Source organism: Alexandromys fortis, unplaced genomic scaffold, assembly GCF_014885135.2.
Source record: "Alexandromys fortis isolate MF-2015 unplaced genomic scaffold, M_Fortis_MF-2015_v1.1 scaffold_191, whole genome shotgun sequence".
Classification (NCBI taxonomy): domain Eukaryota; kingdom Metazoa; phylum Chordata; class Mammalia; order Rodentia; family Cricetidae; genus Alexandromys; species Alexandromys fortis.
The window spans coordinates 1,118,130-1,143,756 of NW_026068064.1; positions in this window are offsets into that span (position 1 = coordinate 1,118,130).

Below are 25,627 nucleotides of genomic sequence, written 5' to 3' on the forward strand. Positions count from 1 at the left end.
AGACTTGGGGAAGCCCTTTTCAACCTAACTGCAGCACAAAGATCTCACCACCCAGGGAGGTGGGAAATAAACACACAGGAAACTTAGTTAACAATGGAGAAGATTGCCTGCAACTAAATCACCAGGTGGGGCAGGGTTAGTACGGAAACACACAGGAAGCTTAGTTAACAAATAACAAACTGTCCCCGCCAATGCACCCCAGGAATAAGAGAGACCAGGGCCCTACAGGGACTGAAAAAGGAGGGTTCAGGCTAGGGAGACAGATGAAGAGAGAGAGTACTAAGAGAGACAAATAGCATCAGCATTATGTCTGTGCATTTTTTCATGTGTCTCTACTCTGTCTTTTTACTTTTAAAGATTTATTTTATTTTTATTTGTGTGTGTTTGTGTGTGTGTGTGTGTGTGTGTGAATACTTATGCCTATGAGACTAGAAGAACACTTTTTATCCCTTGGACCACGAGTTTCAAGTAGTTATGAACTGTGGAAAGTGAATTCTAGAAAAAGGACCCAGCTATCTGGAAGATCAGTAAGTGCTCTTAACTGCTGGGTCATCTCTCTATTACCTCCTTCTTTCTTTTGATCAAAGTTTAGACAGTAAAAGCTTTGAGTATTATCAAGTCATCTGAAGTAACAGAACAACTACATGTTTAAGGCTAGGTTTGTAATTTACAACTCCAAAATAGTCTCAGGAACTGTGGCTAAAGTGCCTTTCCCACATTAGTATCTCTGGTTGAACATCCACTATCATCTTGTGGTTATTTATAAGCTGCTGTTTTTTTCTCTCCCTTTTATTTTCCCCGTGCTACTTACTGTCTATCAGAAGGCTATTTTAAAAATTGTGCCTTAAAATTTCAGCCAGCCCTGACATTTCTTCTCTAATTTTTAGATTTTGCCCTAATGGTGGTGATGTCTCTTTCAATATGGTACTGAAAATATTCATTCATGTCATTTAGCAATTTGAAAGTAAGTGGTACAGCAGAAACTGCAACCCATTTCATTCAGAAAAATGCCTGATTGGGAATCTTTTTTTTCTTGTTCCTTTCTTTATTTTTCTTTTTCTTTTTTCCCTTCTTTCTTCTTTCCTTCCTTCCTTTCTTCTCACACCCCTCTTCCTCCTGTCCATCTTTTTTCTTCTCTTTTGCAGCCACTCAGTCTTGAAATATTACTAAGTATTATAAATGTGGATGCCTAAGAACTCTCATAATTCTGTGATTGTGTCTTTCATTGCTTTACTGTTGCTCTACATATTTCCTTTCCTTCCCTTCATGAGATGTTTCCGTTGAACTTAATGAAGAATAGGAAATTACACAGCAAAAGAAAATATTTTATTTTAGGAATTATCATAAGGCTTTGTGAACCTTGCCTTTTAAAATGATATCTGTAGATCTTTGTCATATGTATTCTATGCTATCCTGAGAAAAAATGAAGTAATGTTGTATTAGTTATAAGACAAAGTAGGTAATGACAAAATTATTTTCATAATAAAATCCATCTGCAAAGTTAAGTTCTACCAGGTTCTGCAATGAGGAGAACTCCCCAAGGATCCAGGGCATTTCATTACATATGTCATTTTATTTCAGCAATGATTTAGCTGTTATAATGAATGGAACTGACAGAAACATTCTCTAAGGCTTCTGAGAACAATATGCAATATGAGTGATACATGGAATTGGATTTAAAAAAGAGTTTTATAATTTTGGTACATGAGTTTTTACATAGTATGTTTGCACAAAGAAGAAAACCAACCAGGAGCTTAAACGACATTTGAAAATGGATATTAGGAAATTGGCGAGATTACTTGTAACTCTGCCTTGCACAGAGAAGTTCCCTCCTTGAATCTTACTGAGGAGATGCCATGCCCAAGACAACTTGTGAAATGAAATACCTGATTGGGCACTTGCTTAAAGTCTCAGAGGATAAGCCTTTGAGCATCATGGTAGGGAGCATGACAGAAGGCAGGAGGCGGGGAATTGGAGCAGTAGCTGTAAATTCATCTCCAGTCCTCATAACGGCAGCAAGACTTGAAGACTCTAAGCTGTCTCTCCAGGGTCCCTGCTCCCATACATCTCATGCCACCGTAACTGAAGGGAACCTCCATGGAGCATGTGTAGGGCATTTATTTTAATTTCTGCACTGCAGAGTATTTAGGTAAACCAGACGCTCATAAAGCTGACATTCTGCTTGTGTGGGAGTATTGTCTGACAGACTTATGGATAAATGACATATTTAAAAAAATTCACTATATTAAAGGTGTTTGTGTAAAGCATTTTGAGGTTGCTTTATTCACTACAGAAAATGACATATTGTAGAAACTCACAGCTGATCCTCTTTCTTTAACTTGTCAATTTTATTTTTAGAAACAGTTTTGAAAAGTCAGTTCTATAACCAATCTTTTTTTTTCTATGTTTTACATATTCTGTTTCCTTGGACTGAGACCTTCTTGGAGGGTATCATATTAATGTTCATAAACTAGAAATACAACTATTAATATTTTATTTCTCATTAAAATGATAGTTACTGCCAAATCAAGTTGAATACAGCTCTCAACTGACATTGATATCAAGAACATCTCTTGCTTTCGGTTTCCTTAGTATATAAAATTTTAAATACGTGTCTTTGCCTCACTTTTGTTTTTCAAATCAAAATTTTCCTGACTGGTTTGTTTGTTTGTTTTCTTTTCTTAAATGTTGATGTGAACAGAGGCTGGGTTAATTTTCTCTATTATGGATTTGCTGTATTCTTCCTGCCTTTGGAAATTATATTACTGTTTATACACTAATATATTGTTCACACAGCCATTTCAATGTGGGTAGAAAAATATTTTTCAGGATAAGAAAAAAGAGAGGCTCCTGCTTGTTACAGGCTATTGTTAACCCTTATATGCCAATATATTTGTTCAGAAACTTAGTTTAATTCTGCAGAGCCAACATTTCTTACAGAAAGTCCTAGAAAAAAAAAAAACCTAAACAGCTACAGTATTAGCATTTTGACTTTGTTATTGAAGCTCACTTGTAAAGTAGAAATAATGATTTATTCTGAAAACAAATTTTTCTCATTTATTATTGATATTGACAAATCCCCTGATTATCAATGCTTTCACAAAGTCACTAACTTGTGTATATATCTAACATGTACACGCATGCATCAGTTTGTTTTCATGTAATTCATTTTACCATTCATAAGATGCCAATGATTTCAAATTACGAATTTTTATGTATTACTAAGAGAAACCAAAAGTTTATAAAGTACACAATAAAAAAAGTAATTAATTCAAGATAAAATTAAATTATTAACCATACGATGATAAGAAATCAAAGAAGTAACATTGAGTTGTTTAGGATAACAACCTAAAGGACTAAAAGTGTCTCCATCAGTTCAGATACTAAGGGTGGGGCTTTAGGGAGGAATGCTCATATGAGTGAGAACAAAAATAGGCTGAGTAATCTGGGAGGATTTTTTTTCAGGCAGGATTATATAAAAGTGAAATGAAGAGCAGGAAGAACAAAGATTGATACAAGCAGGAAGTAGTAGAGAAGTCAATGTAGTAAGAAGCTTTGGATCCTTCTTTGATAAGTGAGGCTATAGCAGAGCAATATATAGACATAATTTCTTTAAGAGGAAACCAGAACAACATGAGATTTTCTTTATTCGGGTGAGCACAACTTTAAAACATCTCCTCACTAGAAAATCTATATAGCTTGTGGACAATTCCATGTAACTCCAAACTTCAGTATGGTCTTTTATGATCAGAAAGGAGTTTTCTGTTCTATTGTTACCTGAAACATTTATTGGGATAACCGGACAACATATAAAATGTTTTAATTTTTCAAGGCACTGTCTTCAATAGAACCTGTTCTGTAAGAAGGACAGAAGTGGAAACAGTCTACATTATTGAGGCAATGGATATGAAGAAGGGAATTTTCACTATTTGTGTCCTCTGATTTCCCTTACTTATGAGAACTGTCAATTCAAAAACGTCAGTAGACTATACTTAAGAAAGGTGATTAATAATATCTCTCTAGCACTCAGGGAGAACATACAATTAAATAAATGAAACTGATAACTATATTTAAACATAGAGATAAACTTCCTAAAGATATCCCTAGTCAAATAGAAATGTGTGAATCAACCAACAGTGAGCCTAGGTCAACTATCAGAAATTATGCTAAAGAGGTCAGGATAATATTTATTAAATAAAGGTTTTAACTGATGAAAAATAAATCATATAAAATGGAAATCTTCTAGATGAGAACTACAAAGGCTGATTCGATGACTCAAACATTCAATCAAATAAGCAGAATAAAAAAGGAAAAGATCAATGAAAGCTTTTAAGATCATTCAATGTTGTTTAGTATGCCAGTGTGCTCAATATGGGAAAGAAAATGTCAAAACCTGGTTTATAAAACAGTGCAAGGTTTCCTAAATTTGGATTTTCTAATCCCAAGATCCCAACAATTATTACATAATAAAAATACTCTTATGGACCAGACTGGCCTGGGTCTGGAAAAGCCTGGGATAAAACCGGACTCGCTGAACATAGCGGACAATGAGGACTACTGAGAACTCAAGAACAATGGCAATGGGTTTTTGATCCTACTGCACGTACTGGCTTGGTGGGAGCCTAGGCAGTTTGGATGCTCACCTTACTAGACCTGGATGGAGGTGGGTGGTCCTTGCACTTCCCACAGGGTAGGGAACCCTGATTGATCTTTGGGCTGACGAGGGAGGAGGACTTGATTGGGGGAGGGAAATGGGAGGTGGTGGCGGGGAAGAGACAGAAATCTTTAATAAAAAATAATTAAAAATAAATAAATAAATAAATAAATACTACGAACAAGCTATCACACATTGCAATAAAATTGTTAAATAACAAATAGGGATAAATCATTTTTTAATTATCTATATGATAATAGACAATTTGGAAAGGAAAATAGCTCCCTGTGTACAGTATAAACTCTTTCTTCTCTCAGCTGTATTTTTGAGTTGTTTTATTACATCTGCAAAACAGTAACTGATCACTGAATCATATTTTATCATGTGTACTGGCAATCAAATGTTGATATTTATACCAGCAAGGAAAACACTTTACTGTTTGGGCTTTACCCTCAAAGCTGAAAAAGATTCTTTGAACAATAAATCAAAGAAATAAATTGATGAATGATTCAAAATATATTAATCTCTATTTATTAAATTGTACTACTAAAGAGAGAATTTTAAAGGCAAAGTCAAAAAACATTTAGAAAGCATATTGCTGAATATAATTTTTTAATTATATTGGGACTACATGCAGCATATCTTCAATTCAGTCAAAAAATTAGAACCTCAATAATGTCCTCAGGCAACATAAGTTGTAATTAAACAAGGGGAGGACAACTACAATATAAAATAGCAATGTGAGCATATATACATACACATATATAATTCATATAGTACATATACATATATAGATATATAGCACTTCATATAATAATACAATGATGTAAAAATATATATTAAGAACAAATACATATTCCTAAAATTTCTAGCTGTATTAACTTTCCATATAGAAAAACATAGTTAATAAAAAGGGATGTGACTCTTTTATAGTGGCAAAACTCTCTGTGTTAGGGTTATGTAGCTAGTTCCTATAAATTAAAAGATTCCCCCCAAGTGGAGGCTTACAAAATTGGGAAAGGAAATGAAATGTCCCAAGATCAGAGAAGTTAAGATTTTCAAAAGAGTCATGAATGTAAGGAGGTTGCAACACTCCGGAGGCTCTTTCCAAGTTTATGTAATAAGTAGGCAGTTGTGCGGGGAGAGCAGACTGTGCATATGGAACATCTAAAGATGAGGTTGTCGTGAGTGAGCACCCACTTTCTGTTGATGCATATATCTTTGATCACCCAAAGCCCTGTGTGTAACAATTATGTCATAGGGTCAACAAATTGAAGTGGAATCATTTTGGGATCTGTGGTGAGTAAATGTTAGTTTACATCTTCCAATAGAAATATTCATAAGAATTATATATAGAATTACAACTTGTATAGTAGAGCATTAGCCAACTTCTTATATGCAGTTTCTAATTTAGAGATAAAACATGCTCGGTTATTAGTAATTAAGTATCTGAAAAGCAATGATGTTTCTTTTTGGGCATCACATATAACACTGTATGCCATAGATCCAAATACAGTATTAAATAAAACCATACACTCAATTATTATACGTCTGAAAAACCTTTATTTCCAAATAATAGTCTTAACTCAAATTAACACAGGCTATACAAGATATGATTTTTTTTCATACGGAAAATGGCAAGAAGTAAACATATCTGGAAATTAGTATCTAAAATGTAGGAACATTAAGGAAAATGTGCATAAGTGTTCATGGTTAATCCGCAAATGGAAAGAATTTGCAGACCGGCTTGGTTCCTGCACCCTTTCTGGTGGCAGAGTGACAGATACAATAATGAAGAGCTACAGCACGAGTGGAGAAAAAGTACATTTTTCTAGTTTCTTATATTCTAGTGTATTAACTGTTGTTCTGCAGAGAATTAAGGCCCACATCACAAATATTTGTAAGTAATTAGAAATAACTTGCATTAAATTTCGACAGTGATATACCTGCTGTTTTCTATCATTTCTTCCTATTCTTAAAAATGCATCTTTAGTTTTGCAATGAACTTGTATCATATTGGTGTGTTTGACCCTTTTTCTTTTGTGTTAATAAAATATGTAATGAAAGCAACTCAAAGCAAGGTGTTTACTTTCTCTCACCATGATGGTTCGACATGGCAGGTGTAGGAGTGTGCCAGCAGTGGAGGCTGAAGCAGATGCTTACACAGCCACAATCGGAACCAGGAGGATTGTGAGTAAACGCAAACACTAGATTCTGTGTCCACACCTACGCTTCCTAAGATGCCAGGTAGGGAGTGGTCTACACAGCCCAATACACTGAGCTAAAATGATATCTCACAAGAATGCCCATTTTCCAGGTGATTGTAGATTCTGAAAAGTTGAAACAAAACATTGAACACCATATCAGCAAACTCGGTATATACTATCTTCTTTTTACATTGACCGGAATTTGAGGCCTTATTAAAATCTTTTGTTTATTTTTATCAGAGTTTAGGTTTATGGATTGAGATAAACTATGGCTACATACGTCTGGTGATCTAAAAATTATATATGCATATATTTATATAAAAATTATCCATGCACATTTATCTGAAGAAGGCAGCGCCCACTATGTGGTCAATGGTATCTCTAAATAAAAAATGAAAGCGGTGATTTTTTTCCCTCACAATCTCCATTTTCCCAGAATGAGAAATTAAACGACACCCACCAGTCATCAAAAACTCTAGGTAGGGTTTGCTGTTTTATTCCTCATCCATGGCTTCCTCCTTGCCCTTGTCATCACAGTGCAACTGAATGTCTAAGGCAGGGCTGAGTGAGTGTGAAAGTCAGATTATCATGTGATTACTCTTATACGAGGGCTCTAGAGTGTCTTTCCATTTGAATATGAATCACAAATTTAAAATCCTAAGATAAATAAATCTTTTACTTATTCATTATCAGGGATTAGGCGTGTGGGTTTAGATAATCTACCACTGACTCTGTTGGCCCAAGGAAATTAATGACTTCCAAAATTAAGTCAGAGCAGTGGGGGATATATTAGATCAGTGATTCCATGCATGGGGAATGCTTTGGCAGCCCTTTGAAATTCAATACCCATTGATATAACATACCAATTAGAATGTAATGTCTGGGGGCATGTCCTAGACCTTATTTCCTAACACATTTCCCAGTTCATTCAAAATTTCCCAAGACATAGCTTAAACCTTAGGAGAAATATTTTATCTTGCTTTAAACCACTGAATTAATATTGGGAAGAATATTTCTTAATAGAGTACTTTTTTTGCTTTACATGTTTTGGAAATATTTTTTATATAATTTTAGGATTTTTTGTTATTGTTTTTTTTTTAATTAGAGACTAGCATAGAAAGATTTCCTATCCCATCCTTCGGTTCACTAATGAATCTGAGCATAAATGCTGTGTCCAACTCTGACTTTTCTTTTTTTTTTTTTGTCTGTGTCAGTTAAGCAGAGATAAAATATACATCAGTTAGGAAGAGAAAAAAATGCTCAAAATGCTGAACTTGCGTTTGCTATAATGAGAACCAATTCTTCCCTGTCTGTTCTACAGACATAAAAGGTATCTGATGCTCAGGCAAGTTTCAAATTACAGGCAAAGACAGGTCTCACTTGTAAGACTTAATCACTTGTGGCAGTGTCATTTCTAGGTCATAAACGTGCTTTGTCAGTTGATATTTTTTCCTACGAGCCTCGAAACAGTCATTTACAGAATGCTCCGTCTCTCCACCTTTCTCAGGCAGCTATTATAATAATGTAAATAAAAATATATTTCTATGTACTCTCAAGCATAATTAAATGTGCCTGAAGTATGTCCCTCTCTCTCCTTCGCTCCCTCTCTACCATTATAAATTCTTCCAGGGGTCTTGTGTCAGTATTCCCAATAAAGCTCCCTTCTTAATCTAAATTCACATGCCCAGAAATGCATACAAACTCACACAAGTTCCTTCATGAAACAGAGACAAGGGCCATCTCACCAGCAGCTCTTCTCCCATGTAAGTCTGTTTCCACATATTTCTATTTTAATTAAATAATAAATATAATTACAAGATATGTTGATGGTTAAAGTGGCCTGAATCATGTTTGACAATGTGTTTTTCCATATTTTGAATACACAGGACATTCTATGTAAATATCCCTGAATATATGATGTAATTAACATATGCATATATATATATATTTGAGACTGTTGTAGAAGTGTATAGAACTGGTATAAGGTAAAATGATATCCTCAACTTTTATAAAAATCTACTACACTTAATTTTCAGGTGTTTGATTACCTACCTACAAATTTAGTATTTACAGATTTCTACAAATTCAGCATAAACAATATAAATTAAGTTTAAAATAACTGCTCAAATGCATATTTTCTTGTTATCTCATTTCACTTGTACCGGAGCAGATACTATAAACATACAATATATAGATATAATCAATTGAAAGTGAAGGTTTCCTTATATTAATAAAGTCAATAACGTATATACAGTTTCTGCATGGTGGTGTCATTCAAGGTTATGGCTCAAAAGGTTCTCAAGAGTACCAACTGCTCTGTAAGCAGGTCACTTCTGAAAGGGAAAAGGTCCAAGCTGCTACTGCAATGCTGCACTTGATATAGTGCCATTGACTCTGGATGGAAGAACAGAGCAGAATAACCATTTTCTCAACAGGCAATTTAAGGAAATGGCAGAGACTGCTTGTCAGGTCACTGGAGAAGAAAAGGCTAATTGAAAAGGGGATCTACAGAAGAAACATGGAAAATGAAAGAGGATTCAATTAAAAAATGTGTCTGTCATATACACAAAGATCAGTTTCTGATGGGAAATCTGAAAACTATGAAAACACAAAACCCTGATTAGATTTTTGAAAAGTTTTCTACAAGGTATAACATGATCATTTGAGGAAAATATTGATACATGTATTGACACGCAGTGGAAAAATACAAGTAATCAGAAAATATATACAGACTGCTTATTCTTTGATTATGAATCATGAAGTTTTAAAATGCACCTTTCTCTAAATGTAACATTATTATTTTCTCAAATTGTTAATTTAAAATGTTAATCTGTAAAATGGATTTAATTTTTGCTTCATGTCTACATTCTCAATGCCCATTAACACAACAGACACTGAAAAGATACCAAATATTTGCTACTGAAGGGTGATATCAGATGAGGAGATTCGACGTTTGAGACGATTTGCCAGTAACGCATAGCAATCATGGAACAAATTCTTTAAATCAATTTCTGATGAAAAAGCACCTACCTTTCAAAGGAGCAAGCACTATCCAATAAAATATATAATTAGATTAGGGAAAGGTGTTTTAAATTAAACCATCAATGGATGTAATAATGAGTTGCAGTGGAATACTATACCTTGTTTATGATAGATAAATCTGTTTCAAAATAATTTGTAATTCAGGCTCATCTACTAAAAATAGAAGATGCACAAACCATTATTTTTACATCCATATTTTATTGAGTTATTTAAACACTAATTTTCTGTAAAACATTCAAAGAGAATTAATGAGAAGGTTCAATTTTGTTACCTGGATGAGTAAATGAGTGTTCTTTATTTATATATGAAATAGGCTAAATTGATATATTCATATAAAATTAAAAATCTCATTATATATCTTACTTTGTAAGTGTCCACTTTCACCAAAATACTGCAAACAATAGAGTTTTTTATTTAGAGTAAAATAGAAAAAAATTTTTTTTTAAATTTTAGTATCTTTATATCACAAATTTAATTAGGGGAACCTGTGGATGTTACTACATCTAATTAACAATGAAAATTTAACTTGCTTTAGATAAGAATGTTCAGATATTTGGTGCCTTGGATTTTGAATTCAGATATGGAATGAATCATACTGGGTAACAGTTAGAACCCTCTGTGATCTTAACTGGCCTTGAATTATATTTCACAGATGGTCAGGTTGTTAAGCAGATGGAAATTTCCTTGACCTTTAAAGATCTTTGTTTTCCTCTTCATAATTACCTGTGGCTTAAAATGGATCAAGTTCTGCACTTCATATAATTGACTTTTATATTTCTAAACTATGTCTACCTTAAACATTTCTTGCATGGTGAAGGTACATTTTTAAAATATTTTTATGAAATGAACTTTGTATTGGACAAGGAGTTTTGTCTTAGTCTAGTGTCTGAACTAAAGATGTCCATTTCTTAGAACAGTATATGGATGCACAAGACACTTTTATTCTTACCGAGATGAACTTTGTGTTTTCCTAGAACCGGGTGTGAAGTGCGGCTAAGGATACTATTAAGGAATAAAGTGATTATCTGCTATAAAGTAACAGGTTTTTGAATAAATGGCCTCTGATTTGATCTGACTGTTGAAAATAAGCATTGTGCATCCAATCTTAGTGCTTCATGAGATCCTGTGGGATACATTGAAACTGGTAGGCATGTTGTGTTTATAGACTAGCCATTGTACGATATTCACTGATTAATTTCTTTCAAGTCAAAAAAAAAACCATATATCAAAACATCTTGTTAATGGGATAGTTTTCATTAACAATGTCTGAGACTTTCCCTTATATTTTAGAGTGGGTTACTCTCTTTAGACTGGCATTATGAAATAACACAATCTGTGTATTTATATATAATGAAAATCTAATTTTCACAGTTTAGGAATCTGGGAAGCCCATGACTAAAGCTCTAGCAGACTGATGAAAACTCACTTCCTGGTTCTTTAGAGTATTTCTTTCTCTGTTATCAAGGATAAAGAAAGAACCGATTCTTCATCCAGTTACTAGACTACTATGTAAATAATGAGTGGTCCACCTTCACGATGCGGTCACTTGATACCCACTCTTCACTCTCGAGTACAAATTTCACATGGAAAAGCCCTACAAAGACAATATTTGTAACAGACAAGAATTACAAGAAAAGAGGGATTATGGAAATAATTTTTATCTTTCTGAAAATAAACTAATAAGACAGCAAATGCCTCATGACCTAAGCACAAATATTTCAAAGCCGCTTAGCCCCAAATTTATTTTAAATTAACACTATACATCACAAGGCCCATGACAGCTATCTCTGACCTGGAATCTACATTTCCTGTGCTCCATTCCAATAGTAACTTCTCTGCAGGATGGCCAAAGTCATTTATTTAATTCTTTATTTCTTGCAACAAATTTCCTAACTCCTGTTTTATATTAAAATGCATGGGAAGTCCCTTCTAGTTTGTCTACACAATGACCCTTCATCAGCCTCTTTTATTAACAACTTTGATTTCAAGCTTCTCTTATCTGTGATTGCCATTCATCCCTGTCATCTTCCCTTGTGTGTTTGACAACAGCAGATCATGCCTCTACATCACTGTCATTGTCATGTTCCTATCATGAAGTGCTCTGCTTCCAAAGTCGTGACTGCCTACTTTCTATCACATATTGATTTAACTCTTTCTCCAGCTCATATCCTGTTTTATTTATTCTTCTGATTTTCCCATTGTGGGATTAATATATTTTGGATCTTTGTTTTATTTGGGTATTTTATTTCTTTAACCAGAGAATCCTCCCATAGATACCAGAGATTTTATCCCTCAGAATATTATTTCATTTCTTCATCATCCTATTTAATGTTATACAGAAATTATATACTTGAAAATATTTAATTTTATAAATGAAAATAATTCAATATTTCTTAGTTTACAAATCATAACTCATTTTCATTCACAGCAATATTGAAGTGTAAGCAAAATAAATCCTGTCCTTCCCAACGAGCCTTTTGGTTGGGTTGCTTCATCACAGTAATACAAACTTTAACTAAAACAAATTGGCACCAGCATAGTGGAGTACTCCTGTGACAGACTTGACCATGTTTTGGGGAGGACTGTATAGATCTTTGGAACCTTGGGCTATAAGAGCCAGTGAGTGTTGGGAGACCTCAGAGCGATGTTTTGTGGAAACTTCGAACAAAAGAAGATCAAGAGAAGTGAAGAAGATGAAGGCCCAGTTTATGAAGTTTCAGAGGGACCTGAAAAGTCACTATCAGGTCTACTTGTTATTTTAAATTAAGATGCTGTGGTTCTGGTTAGCTGGGGCTGAAGAATCAGCTATGATTAACAAGATACCAGAACTACTGAAGAGAAACCTATATGTTATTAGAATAGCTGATGTTAGTCAGCTACAGCTAAGAAATTAGCAGTAATTAAAAAGAGACCTGTTGTTGGCTGTTTATGCTCTTTTGGGCGGGGGTCTGCCATCCAGGTCCCAAATGAATCATGGAAACTTATTCTTACTTAAAAACACCCAGCCTTAGCCTGGTTTGTTGCTTGTCAGTTTTTTTTTTCTTAACTTTAATTATTCCATTTATCTTTTGCCTCTGGGCTTTTGCCTTTTCTTCTTTATATCTTACTTTCTCTCTTACTTCATGACTGGTTGGGTGGCTGAATGGCCGCCCCTGATATCCTCTCCTTGTGCTATCTGACTCTTTCCCTGATAATTTTCTCCAAAATTTCTCCTCATATTTATCCCCTCTGCCTGCCAGCCCACGTATTCCTAGCTCCTGCCTCACTTTTGGTCGTTCTACTCTTTATTAGACCATCAATTGTTTTAGACAGGCACAGTAACACAGCTCACAGAGTTAAACAAAATAACATAAGCCAAAGTAACACACCTTACAATAATATTCCCCAACAGAGACCAGCAACACTGACGTGAAATCTTCTGGGAAGTGTTTCCTGAGAGCACAGAGCAGCTGTGTTCCAGAGGTGGCCAAGGTTGTACTTGCAGTTGTGCTTTGTAAAGTACCAACAACACTCAGGTGGTACTGATTTTGACGACATGGAGGGGTCATGGAGAGCAGTTGAGACCTGGCACCATGAGGAGAGCCCGCGAGAGGCTACTGCTGAAAGTGAGCCCAGTAGCAGCAGAATACCCCCAAGTTTTTCAGATGCCAGTATCATAGGATGGCCACCAAGATCAGCAGTAGTGGACACAGTTGGAGCCTAGAAGACTATCTGTGTGTACTACAAAGGATAGAAATGACCCAAGCTTTTTGGAGGAGTTCAGAAGGTCATGAGTGAATCCTAGATACTGGGCAGTTGAAATTTTGTTCTGTTTTGCTTTTATTTGATTGTGACAGTGGCCTGGTTTCCCCCCTTTGAAGTAATAAAATATTTTACTAGAGCTCACAGTTGAGAGACTTTGAATTTTAAAATACTTTATATTTTTAATGAGAATGCCTATTTTAAAGAAACTAAAATATTAATGTATTTGCATTTAATTTGTAAAGACTGTAGGACTTTTAAAGTTACTTAAGAATAGAGTAATGAACAAGAAAGGAAGAGTCATAAAGGAATAGTGATGTGTTTATGTGTCAAGTTGACAAGGGGTCAGTTTTACTGCTGGTTTTGAGTCAACTGACACAAGCTAGAATCATTAGAGGAGGAGACTCAGCTGAGGAAATGCCTCAATGAGATCAAGCTGTAAGGCATTTTCTCAATTAGTGATCAGTGGGATAGGGTCCAGTCCACAGTGGATGGTAACATCCCAGGTCTTGGGTTCTATAACAAGTTGGGCTGAATAAGCCAGGGGAAGTAAGCCAGTAAGCAGCACCCCTCCATGGCCTCTGCACCAGCTCCTTCCTCCAGGATCCTTCCCTGTTTGAATTCCTGTCCTGATTTCCTTCAGTGATGAACAGCAATGCTGAAGTATAAGTGGGAAAAAAAAAAAACCCTTCCTCCCCAACCTGATTTTTAGTCATGGTGTTTCATCACATTATGAACCTTGACTAAGACGAGGGTAATGCTCAATCTCATTTCTAGATGTTCATTTTTATTACTTTTGAGAGGTACCCTATGTTTTCCAGTCTGTCCTTCAATTAAGAGATTATGCAATCTCTTGCCTCAGTTTCACAAGCAGCTAGGACTATAAAAATGCATCACAGAGTCTAATCCTACCTCTTGATGTCTCATATTGATGATTAAATTATAATACTTGGGAAATAACAAAGCATACCCAAGCCATTTCCCAATGGGGGCATGATTTGAACGTGTTCAACAATCTTAATCATGATGTTTCTGGTTTATTTCTCCTTCCTGAGACAAATGAATGCTGGGATACTAGGGATTCAATATGATAGCACAAAGTGAGATTTTATAAACCAGTAAATAGAGAACATACATCTAATTAATCGGGCTCACACACCTTTGATACATGAATTGCTTACATCCCTCTGCTATAAGTACTGGCACATATAGATACACTATTAAGCAGATCAGCGAATCTACTTTGTGAAAGGCATCTGAAGAATCACGGTAAAAATATAAGGCACTTATATATAAGACTCAGAAGAAATGAGATATTAAAATTTTAACATATTTTAAAAGGAAGTCAGTGGCTAATTATGAACTACAAAGATAAATTTATAATTGATAGTCTGACTTTGAAAGAAAGTAAGTAAAAACTAATGAAAGGTTGAATCTTACCTAGTTGAAAGACATTACAAATGAGTCGTGCTCAACCCTAGGTGATTTAGTACATTTCAAATTTGGTTATCATTGTCTTTTAGATGGAAGTTTGACTTCATATTTTAAAACAACAATCTCTCATTTTCAAGTATGCTTATTTTTCATGTACTTATCTGATACAGATACCAACTTATATATGTGTACACTAGGATAGTTTTAATTATTTCTCATTAGTGTTTTGAACTTAAATTTGTCTTATGTCTAGTAAAATGGGATTACATACCAAAATGTTGATGTACCAGACAAAAGGAGCTATTACGTGTATTCACATCATTTTGCATGCCATTTCATTTTAACAAATTAATAGAAACAAGATTTAGAATGATGCATATAATGTTATTTTGTTATGCACAATATTTCTAGAAGCCTTATTATGTAGGTTTCAGACTATATGCAAAATTTCTTCAAAGAGTTTTACTGTATAAATCAAGGAAGTAAGAGAAAGACAATTAATGTCTTAGTGAAACACCAGAGAAATGACAAAAAAAGAAACTGATGAAGAAAATAAAGGAAAAGAAAACAACAGTGAGGCAGAAACATCATTGTTTTGTTGTTTAGCACACAGAAAACCTTACTCTAAACATTTCAAAGGGAACCAAGATCCACAAGTCACTGCTGAATTTTCATTCAAATTCACGTGACTTAAAACTATGCACCTGATTATAATTGGAATGGGATCAAGTTCCCTGAAACAATTGGTAATTTATTTTTATTCTAAGATTCCCTCCCGGGCTTTCATGCTTGTAGAGTTATATAACGGATTTCACAAAATTGTCTGACCAAAGGTAAGACATTCTACGTATTGAAAACTAAACTTATTTATTAGTTAGCCAATGAAAATATTTTTTCTATTAATTTTACCTTGTTTTTGTTTGTTCAAAAGCATAAAGGGATAAACAGAAAGTTGAAAAAGGGATAATAGATATTCTCCAATTTTCTCTTCCTTCTAGAAGTCTCTTACATTTTAAAAATAGCAATTGGTGTTCTAAAGCAGTATTATTGTATATGTATTGCTTTATTTGCTACTTTGCAAGCCATCTTCCCAGTCTCTGGCTGATATTTTCTTTAAATGCATTTGTCATTTGAACATTTCACATATGCATATAATGATGAATTGATACAACCCCTACCTCTTCCACTACTTCTGTTGCTCTTTTATGAGTTCACTTACTGCTGTCATCAGGCACACTGGAGGGGGCCATTTGCTATAGCAGGTGCAGCCTATCAGGGTATCCATGAAGAAAATTGCCCCTATCCCTCCTTCAACATTGAAGAATTGCCAATATCATCTCACCTAAGGCAGAGACATCATGAGTGTCCCCCAGCACCATCATCAATCTAGCAATTTGGCTTGTTTGTTGTGTAGGTCATGTGAATAAAGTCATAGTCGCTGTGGGTTCACGTGCACAATGGCACCTTCATTTCCAGAGAACACTGTTTTGCTGCAGACGTCCACTATCACTGGCTCTTACCATCTCCACCTCCTTTCTCGTGATGACCCCTTAGCCTCGTGGGTGCAAGTGTGATAAAGATGTCCAATTATAGCATCTAGCGTTCCACACTCTCAATTCCTGAATGTTCACCAGGTGTAAGTTTCAGCATTAATTACCATCTATACCAAAAGAAGCTTCTCTGATGGTGGTGGAGAGAAAATATAATAAATTGGTTTAAAGGTAAGAAATTTAGGGCAGTATATTATTATATGTTTAGCAAAATAACACTATTGAATTTTCCCCTAGGACAGATGACAGATAACTAACAGTGTTTGGCCCAGTTATTATATAATATCATGTTAGGTATGAATTCCTCATTGTGGTGAAGGCATGACTTAAATTCTCTTACATAAATAAAAACTTGGCAATAACAGTTTGGAAAAGAAAGATAGGCACACCTGTACCCCCAGGGTATAGAAGGTTCGTGCAGATGATCAAGATTTCCTTGTATAAATGATCTATGTAGTCTCAAGTTGGGAGTGAAATAACAGATTTTGCTTTCCAGTAGCAGTGAACTTAAAAGGATATCAACATCAATTACAGCTATTATATTCTGCTAAAGGAATCTAATTTTTGAGACATTATTTAATGAGAAATTGTTGAAATTAATCTAAATTTAATTGGATTGATGTTGCAAATTTGTCTACTGCAATACACCTGTCTATGTATTTGATAACATATTTTAGTGCTTTATGTTCAGACAAAAGAAAACAATCTCAAACAACAATATTGAAAAAGAAAATTCCCCAAAAAATCATTTTAGTCACATAAGATTCAATTTATATAGGTTTTCATGAAAATTTTGTTTATCTATTCCACTGCTGTAAAAAAATCTTACATAATTAAAACAGATTGAATAACTAAGTCTTAGTAGTCATACTGGGATATTTTTACATGCATTTTTTATTGAGTAGCTTACTGGTGTCTAGGAATAGGAGAAATGCAGCATCTGTAGATTTATTTCACATTTCTAGAGAACTATTAATACTCTTCTTAAGTTTGTATACAGGCTTATTTTTAGAGAGAGTCCTACAAATTTCCTTTGTTGTACTTAAGAAATAAGCAACCTACGAGTAAATTTATTCTAAACGGCATCCTCAGAGTATGCACCTGAAATTACTGTTGATAGAATGCGCCCTGTGCAATTATTTTTATTAATGTGGGAAAGTGCTGTGCTTCAAAAAAGAAGCACAAGACTTTTAAGAATCCAACTTTCAAGATTGGAGAGCAGTTTTGACAGTATCCTGGGATGGTCATTATACTGCTTCCAATGCACAAAAAGCTTCTAAACACACTTTGCCACACACGTTTGAATTACATGCTGGGAGTTGAAACTTTCCTCTTGTAGAGGCTTTTATTATGTTTCCTATACTTTCTAACTTACTGGTTTTATTTTATTAATCAACTTTCAGGTTTAAAAAATATTTGTATTAATATTTCTATAGTCTTATATAATGCTTTTTCTTCACGGTGCTTTTCTGTTTACACTTTTCATGGCTGAATTTTAAACTAAGCATTTATGCTTAGTTTTCCTTCATGCAAAGTATAAAAAATAATATCTGTCAATTACATTTAAATTAAGCACCTGCATTAATTCAAATGACTCAAATAAACTGCTCTTAGATATGAACTCATTTGTATGTCATTAGTGAATTTTAAAGTTACACACACACACAGTATGTTTGGGACCAGTTTTCCAAACTCTTCTACATGATTTAATTAGAAATTCAGATACATATCTAGGAAAAAACAGTAAACTGAAATAATCTACTCATTTGTAACTACAAGCACTTAAAAATAAATTCTGATATTTGGCTTTGACCATATTAGTAACACGAATATTACATATTTCAGATGACTTTTATCATTGCCATGAATCTAATTAAAAAAAGACCAAAAACAAAAGCCATAGTTCAAAAAGGCATGTTGAAATACAAAACTTAATATATGCTAGAATTACAAATAGTGGTATGATTTGCAATTGTTCCCTATAATTCAGTTTATTCTTCAATGATGAAAAATTAAAAAACTCAAATGTAATTTCCTACATATTAGATTTCTTTTTAAAACTACATTATTTTAAATATCTGTAAAGAACAAGTTTGTTATAAAAAGGTCTAGTAAAATAAATATTTTCTGCATTACATATATGCTTATGTACTTAGATATATGAGTTGTATATACACATAAATATGTTTAATATTTAATCTTTAGTAATTTAGAACTATAAAATTTTAAGAATATTTTCCTTATTTTTGAAAATTTCATACATGTATATAATAAAGTATGATAATATATAATCTGAAGTCAAATCCCCTTCATGTCCCCCTATACTTGCCTTCTCACAACTTCTTGTACTTTTGTTTTGGTAATCTATTAAGTCTATTTAGTGTTGTCTAAATGTGCGTGGGTTTGGTGCAATATTGTCTATTATGGGAAACCTACCAATGTTTATCTCCCCAATAAATAATGTCTCTCCTATCCCAGGGACTATCCACTGTCAATACCTGCTTAGTAAGAGGTGGAGTCTGAGAACCGTCCATCTTTTCTATACCAAGATTTTGGCTGGCATGATCTCAAATACATCTTCTAAATGTAACTATAGTCAATCTGAGTTCATGAGTTCTATTGAAATGTCATGTTCAAAAGAAAGTATTTCACAACATTCCTACACATTCTCTGGATATTACATTATTTCCTGACTTCTTTTCTAATATGTTCTTTGAATCTTGTTGTATTGAAATTAATATTAATCAATATCCTATTTAAGGCTGAGTACTCAGCCACTTCTCAGAACTTTGCTATTCTGTATCTTTCCAATGATTGTTGTCTAGTACCAAAAGAATCTTCCTCAACAAAACTTGAGATGAATCTATATCTATACATACAATTATTTATATAGTAAATTGACATTATTACCCTTTATTAAAATAACAATAGCGGGTTTATCAGCAGGACCTGTGACCTCTCCAGCCATAAGCAATTGGCAGTACTAGACAAAATATTCTTACCTGTGAATTAGTTCTTAAACCCATTGAGAAAGCTCTAAGATCCCCCGACAAATGTCATGCCACTATTGTAGAAGTAACCACATCATGTCTGGCAGTTGGAAACTTCAGCATTCACTGTACAGTGCTGGGCAAGATAATTTACTTTTTCTCTCTTTCAGTGGTCCTCATAGGACATTATTTCTGTACCATAAATGTTACCAAGTATTCTTGTTCGGTGTGAGATATATTTTCTGTGTCTTAGAACCAGATTGTATGAGGTCTTTATTAATAAGGTTTTATCAAATAACTGTGGTGGAGAGCCAAGTGCAGTAGCAACATGAAACAGATAAGTGATGTCCATGTGCTGTCATTACCACTAATCAATAAAGAAACTGCCTTGGCCTGTTAATTGGGCAGAACTTAGGTAGGCATGGAAGACAGAGCTGAATGCTGGGAGAAAGAAGGGCAGAGCCAGAGAGACACCATGGATCCCTTGGAGACAGATGCTGGGAATTTTACCTGGTAAGCCACTGCCACAGGGCGATGCAAAGATTAATAGAAAAGGGTTAAATTAAGATGTAGGAGTTAGCCAATCAGAAGCTAGAGCTAATTGGCCAAGCAGTGATTTAATTAGTATAGATTTAATTAATATAGTTTCTGTATGGTTATTTTTGGTCCTGGGTGGCTGGGATAAACAAGTAGGCCCTCCTCCTACAGATAAGGTGTTTTGAGCAATAAATGGTAGTGAGACAGTCTATGCTTTGACCTGAAATTTCCATTTAATAATCCATGTCTTTAATATCATAATTTTTATATTAAATTTACAAATGAGGAAATAAGAGATTTCTGTTAATTTGAAGTACATCAAAAGTAAATTGGTTCAAGCATATAGTCTTTGAAATCTCTCAGTGCCTTGAACAATTTCATCCTTTGGGTGAGACCTTTGCCCCAAATTCACTCTATGTGGTTCTTTTTCTCTTTACCTCGAATTAAACTATCATTAAAAACTATCAACCTTGCTTTCATGTCCCTATTATGAATACTAATTATACATAAAATAACATGTCTTGAATTTATCTCTGTGGGCTCCACTAATAATGATATGCTATGATTTTATAAACATTACTAATGGTGATATATATATATGTATATATAATTTTCTAACTATTTTAGCTGTAATCTTATGTCATTTTCAAAAGTATTCCAATTCTATTGGTAAATAGACTTCTAGTAACAGTAATTTTATTTTTGTCTAATTAGGTAAATGAGGTTACACAAATTGTTCAAAGGTCATTTTTGTGAAAAGAATGATTCTTTTCTTCTTTATAATTGACGTAATTTCACTTATAGCTTTCATCCCTGGGATTTCAAGAGTAAAATAACAGTAAACTTACTCAAAATCAGCAATATTAAGCTTGTGAAGTAGTCCTAAGTATTACCTCTGTTCTCTTGTACAATGCAGAGGATAATCTTTGTTGTTGTATGAATCTACAATTAAAACATATTGAAAACATGGCATAAGTGTAATTTGTATTGTATTTTGCAACATATCCTCTATTCTATTTAGAATAAAGAAGATGAAGAGTATATTTGAAACCAGACTGGGCAACAGAAAGTTTGAGGTCAGCAGAGCTAACCAATAAGATACCGTTTTAACTATATATGTATATATATATATATATATATATATATATATATATGCAGCAGTCTAGATCTCTTTTTACTATTTCTATGTGACTGAATTCTTTCACTTCAGAACTCAGAGTCCTTGCTCATAGAAGATAGATTAGAGCCTTACCTGAGCTCTAATTCCTGACACAAAACAATGAATTTCTCAGCATTTGCATTTCTCCTTGTAATGCTCTATCAGAAATTTCTTCTCCACTGTGCTTAAGACAGTAAAGCAACAAATGCAGGACATAGTCACAAGTGAACAATGCTACTATATGCTCTTCAAAGAGTGGTTGATATACTAACCATATAGTTTCTAATTATTTAGATGAGGTTTTCTAACATATAACAACCTTCTTCTGTTTATTATATAAAACTATGACCCCCCAGAATTGTTTTTGCATTTCTCATCTCCAAAGTCTATTTAAACTTCCCAATGGAAAGAAGCCTTAACAGAAATCTTGATGCTACCTTAGGTACTTTATAGTGCTGTCATATGACACCATGATCAAGATAATTAAAAGGAAAAAAAAGATTATTTGTGACCTAAACATTCAGTGGGCTAGAGTCTTTGTTCATCATGGCAGGGAGCATGGCAGCAGGCAGACAGGCATGGCATAAGAACAGCATCTGAGAGTTTAAATTCTACGATACAACCATGAGGGCTAGAAAGCTAATTGGTTTAGACTTTGAAACCTTAAAGCTTGCCCTCAGTGATGAACCTCCTCCTAGAAGAACACACCTACAAGTCCTTGCCAAAGAGTTCCACACCTAGTGACCAAGTATTCAGACACATGTTGTTTATTGTGAATTTTTAAAATTGGTATAAAAGACACCTTAATTAAGGCAGATTATAGAAGATTTTACTTGGGTCTTAAATTTCCAGATGGTTAAATTCTGCAACCAAAAGTAACACAGCCGCAGGCAATCAAGAATGGAGTAACATCCGAGCGCTTTTGTCTTTAGACAAAATCACGAAGTATAAACCCAGCTAAGAATAATGTTGGGTTTTGAAAGCTCAAGTGTTGCATCTAGTGATAGTACTCCTACAAGTCCATTCATCTTCATTATTCACAAACATTTTACCAACTGGATACAAGTATTCAAATATATAAATGAATAAGGATGATTTTCATTCAAACCACTGTGTATAATTTCTTTCTCTTTTCCTCTTTTTGCTTGAAAGTCACACATGCAGCTGGTAACTTTTCTTTATTTTCCACATGTCAAGTAGAGGAGAGCTATATCTAACAAATGTATAAAATACTAGATCATCAGGTAGTAATATACATGTATTTATTATCAATGGCAGAACAATATGTTTTTATAATATTTCTGTTGCATCTTTGATTAAATCAGATTTTGTAAACCTTATGATAGATTTACATTAATCTTCACTGCTAAATGCAATAAACACTGACATATTTCTTTGAATGAATATTCTTCAACAGGACTGATTTAAATGTAAACAAACTAACTGTTCCACACTCTACAAATAGATTTTATATGTCTGAGTTTTATGGGTTTTTGAAATATCGATATGTATAACACACATATATCTCATATATATTGATATAGAAATAAATATATAATCTTCACATTCTATTGTTTCAATAGAACAAATATTTCAATTCTAATTCAAATGTCAAATATTCTCTTAGGATGTAATTAGTATTTGTAAGTATGTATCTAGAGTTTCTTCTAATGATGCATACATTTTGTTTTGTTACAGTCATATTAGGAGAAAACAGAATCCTATGGGGGAGAACTATTTATGATATTAAAAAAAAATCCCATCACAATGAAGTCTTGATAAGAAAGTACAAGAGTATGCTAATGGAAAAGACGTATTTGTCTTCTGTCTCAAAAACTATCTATATTCATTTAGTAAACACAAACTTTAAAGAGGCCAACATATAAGACTGTTCTATTTAAAGTGAATCAATTATGTTTTAATATTTTTATTATTATTTTAAAAATTATAAACATGACCTATTTATGTGATCATTTCAATATTGCTTATAAAGTTAAGTACTCTGTATTGTGAAGTGTTGCCTGGGTTAAGGTGTAGGACCCTCTGTCCTGAGTGCTTCAGCCAGGGAGGAGCGGGGCCACTTTCCTCTTGTGTTGCTGTCAGCGAGGGTGTAGAGATAAATCTGTACAGCCCTTTCTTCTTGGCCTTGGGTGGTATCAGGAACTATGAATGTCAAAACAGAATGCTGTTGCATCACAGCTTTGGACCTTGGCTGAAGCCCAGGCACAGAGTGGCAATCCCATCACCCCTGTCAGCCAATGCCTCACCACTTTTACCTCCTCAGGTTTGCCTCAGTCCATAGGCCATGAACCATTCTGGCTCTCTCTCTCTTTCTCTGTCTCTCTCTCTCTCTCTCTCTGTCTCTCTCTCTCTCTCTCTCTCTCTCTCTCTCTCTCTCTCTCTTTCTCNTCTCTCTCTCTCTCTCTCTCTGTCTCTCTCTCTCTCTCTCTCTCTCTCTCTCTCTCTCTCTCTCTTTCTCCTTTACTATATCATACATTTGCTCAGCAAAATAGTGCTTGTAAATGAAGACTGTGCTTTCATTTCCTGGCTACCAAGACCCAAATAATCACTCCAAAACTATATTAATTATAGCACTGTTTAGCTACTAGCTTAGACATATTCCTAGCTATGTCTTACATGTTAAATGACCTAATTTCTATTAATCTGTGTATTGCCAAGAGGCTGTGATTTACTGGTAAGTTTCTGGTGTCCTTCTTCTTTAGTACCTACTTGGCATCTCCCTGATTCCACCTTCTTATCTGCTTGGATTTTTTTCTCTTGCTGTATTTTGCCCTGCCATAGATCCCCATAGCTTCTTTATTCAGCAATGTTAAAATAACATATTCACAGTATGCAGAGGGGAATACCACACCAAGTGCCCATCTGCCTAGCCTTGCATGTAGACCTTGTCCACTCAGTCCATCATGGGGCCATGCAGGATCCTTCTTCCTAGTGACTTGGGTCAGAGCTGGGTTTTTCCTCCAGGGGGGTCTGGCAAGTTTAGAAACATCAGGCAGGCTCCTAGATGAATTTCTTCCAGTCCAAAGTCTAGTGACCTGGAAACAAACAGACTTTGTATACACTAACGTTATTCAGAAAATGTAATTGACTTAATGCAACCAAATCCTAAAAATACCAATGGTGAAAGCTCTAGCTGGCTAACATTCAGCTAGGAACTTCATGACTAAAGCGTAGGCTTGTTTTAAGCATTAGGAGTAGTGTTCAAGCTAACAAACAGCTTCCCTAATTCTTCTTGTCATATGGTTGTCAACTGTATCTTTTTTCCTTATTCCTCACATTTAAATACTGTTGTCCTCTTTCTACCCATATTGAAAAATTGCAGTTTGTTGAAGAGCAATGTCAAGTAGGAGAGGGAAAGGAGCTTCCATTCGAAGTTCCTTTTGTACCACAAACATCACACTAAATAAAATGTTGCTGGATTATGCACATAAAAGTATAAAAGAAGTATAAACAAGTAAAATAAAAGGTATTTAACTCCTCAAATTTATATCACTCTGTAATTTATATCAAGACTGCAAATGAAATCAGATTGTCAAAAATAATGTCAATATATTTTATGAATTAAGTATACAAAAGATAATTTTCTCTTTCTCTCCCAGCATATTATATGAATGGGACAAATATATAAAATTAAAGACAAGGAAAAGTTTCAGGTAAAAACCTTAGTCTCTGGGGCTGGAGAGATGGTTCAGTGATTAAGAGCTCTGGATGCTCTTCCAGAGATTCTGATTCCCAACAACCCACATGGAGGCTCACAACTGTAATGTGATCTGGTGCCCACTTCTGGCTTGCAGGCATACATACAGGCATAACACTGTATTCATAATAAATAAAATTAATTTAGACTCCTAATATATATTAAAAGTTTAAAACTAATTGGTGTATAGAAAATTAAAGAGTGAGATTCTACTGAGGAGAAGAACTCTCATTAATCATTGCATTCAATTATGTAATCAGCATGAGTATCGTTGCTTTATAGTCATCTATAAGCATTCTAATAGTACAAGAATATAAGTAACTTTATAGAAAATAGTTGGCAAGTGAAATTAAGGAAACCAAAACACAAAGACATTATGATACGAAATAAAGCTGTCTGTTTTATATTTACAAAAAGAAACTAGAATTTATATTGTGGCATCTTCATTACAAAGCAGACATCTAACTTCTTAATATATACACTTTTCCAAGACTGATATCCAATGTTCACAATTATGATTTAAAGAGAGATTTTCAAAGAATAAATAGTCATATCAATTGAATAAATAAATCACCACAAAGGGCTCAGTGGAGCA